A 2,478-nucleotide genomic window follows, 5' to 3' on the forward strand; every position below is an offset into this window, starting at 1 on the left:
CACATTTATTAAAAATCTGAGAGGAGGATGGAATCCAGAGTGAGGAGGAAAGGAGCTAAATCCTTGTGTTTTGTTGCAAAGAGTCAACAGATACAGCAAAGTTAAGGAGTCAAGCATACTGTTTATGGTTTGGGAGGTAAACTGTCAGAAGTGCTGTTTGAGGACAGAGGAAGGATGCAGTGGGAGGCTATTACTTTTCATTCTAAATCTTTCTTTGCTATTTGATGTAGCACCGCAGATATATCTTTGAACACACACACACACACACACAAACACACACACACACACAAACACACACAAACACACATACACAAAAGGCTCTTCAGAAAACTCATCAGCTCCCACCAGGAACCCCTCAGAGCTCCAAGAGCAAGCAGCAGGCCAAATGCTCTAAGGACAGCTTAGAGCTGCATAGAAGAGGAAGCAAAAAGTGTTTCCAGGAGGTGTGGGGGCTGCCTGGTGGCTGGAGTGTCACATCCCCTAATGAACATGCAGGAAGTGGGTGAAACACGCCAGAGTGGATGGCAAAAGCTCGTTTCCTTTCCATGATAGATGCAGTGCTGAGCTATTGACAAAATGCTGAAGTATGTGGGAAAAGGATCTGGCCCAACAGGACGGTGCTAATCCTAGGGATTTCCCAAATGACTCTATGCTCGTTGTTATGTATTTTGTTTACTCAGGCCACCTTTCCAATTACCTGTCAGAGGGGCAAATCCTTCCTCCCTGCTTTATCAGGTGTGAGAGGTAAACAACCGGGTAAAGAAGAGGGTAATGAAAGCAATACCATAATAATGATTCTGATACCACATATCAATTAATGATAACAAATATCAATACCACTGCCCTCCATTAACTTTTCCCCTGGATTGGGTAGAACTCTGGCTCCACAAGAATGAATTCAGTACCAATAGCCTAGAAAAATATGCTCTGATAGAGACCTTCCAGAATTTTCCATCTAGAACAAGTTGATCCTAAAGAAAAAGTCAAGGGAGCTCGCCTGCACCCCTTGGCCTTGCCACTCTTCTCTGCTTCCTCTGCCCATTTGAGCCGGGTAGGGAGCACGAACAGGCCTAACAGCAGTGGAGAGTGAGGTGGCTGAAGCCAGCTTCTGCTCCTCCTCCAACCCCTATGCAGGAACACTGGTTGTGGCCAGCATGTCTACTGCAAATCCTGAGAATCCAAACTCAACCATCTCCAGAGGCCAGCACCCAATTCTTCATCAGCTATGACCCGTGAAGTCTATGTTTTACCAGAGGGTAAAGTATATTGCTAAAGCTGAAACTCTAGTACTTTGGCTACCTCATGCGAAGAGTTAACTCATTGGAAAAGACTCTGATGCTGGGAGGGATTGGGGGCAGGAGAAGGGGACGACAGAGGATGAGATGGCTGGATGGCATCACGGACTCGATGGACGTGAGTCTGAGTGAACTCCGGGAGTTGGTAATGGACAGGGAGGCCTAGCGTGCTGTGATTCATGGGGTTGCAAAGAGTCGGACATGACTGAGCGACTGAACTGAACTGAACTGAAAGTCATGCCAAATACCCTTGTTTTTGCTGGTGGAATTGATGTTAGGATGGACGAAACTGAAATTAGAGGTTTCTTTACTAGGTATTCAGGTTCCATCCCTGGGTTGGGAAGATCTCCTGGAGAAGGAAATGGCAACCCACTCCAGTATTCTTGCCTGGAGAATCCCAGGGACAGAAGAGCCTCACAGGCTACAGTCCATGAGGTCACAAAGAGTCGGACGTGGCTGAGCGATGAACACTTTTGCTTTACTAGGTATGTTTCAGTAAAAGAAGTAAAGATAATCACAGACTGAACTGGTGTGTCCAAAGGCTATGGATTGTTGCATTTTACAATGATGTGAATGGGCAGAAGATGGTAGAATCACAGATAAATTTCCCTGATGAAAAGCTGAAATTGAGCTCTTCACTCAGGAAACAAAATTTACGTGCTTATCATGTACAGCCTCATCCTTTGGTTTTTAATCTTCCTCCTCTACCACAGTTTCAGAGTGTCTGGAGTAACTCAAACACTGAAACTTACAGGCAGCCTCTAACCACGATGAATCCTATAACTCAGTATGTTCAGGCTTATCCCCCATATCCAACTTCACTGGTCCAGAATATCACTGGATATCAGCTGCCTGTTTATAATTATCAGATGCTACTGCTGTGGCCTGCTGAGGAACAAAGGAGTTACGTTATTTCTCTGGCTTATACAGCTATTAACTGCCACTCTGATGAAGGTGATCCAAGAGCTGAAGTTTTTTCAAGTGAATGCTCAGTCCATGAAGCTACATCATCCTCTGGAAATGCCCCACAAAAGAAATCTGTGAATGAAGCATACAGACAGTGGTATCTTGACTATTTAATCCAGAGAACAGACTGAGAAATTCCCTGGTTAATCAAGGTGACTACTGCAAGGATAAAAGAGTTCATCGCTTTAGAAGTCAGGCAGTGCTTAAGTCTGTTTGA

At 44.9% G+C, this 2,478-nt stretch overlaps 1 pseudogene; it reads left to right on the forward strand.

Moving 5' to 3' along the window:
* The first annotated feature begins 1,154 nt into the window (after positions 1 to 1,154).
* LOC120880340 lies at positions 1,155 to 2,478 on the forward strand (annotated as a pseudogene).

The sequence above is a fragment of the Oryx dammah genome, unplaced genomic scaffold, assembly GCF_014754425.2.
Source record: "Oryx dammah isolate SB20612 unplaced genomic scaffold, SCBI_Odam_1.1 HiC_scaffold_21, whole genome shotgun sequence".
In the NCBI taxonomy this organism is placed as follows: domain Eukaryota; kingdom Metazoa; phylum Chordata; class Mammalia; order Artiodactyla; family Bovidae; genus Oryx; species Oryx dammah.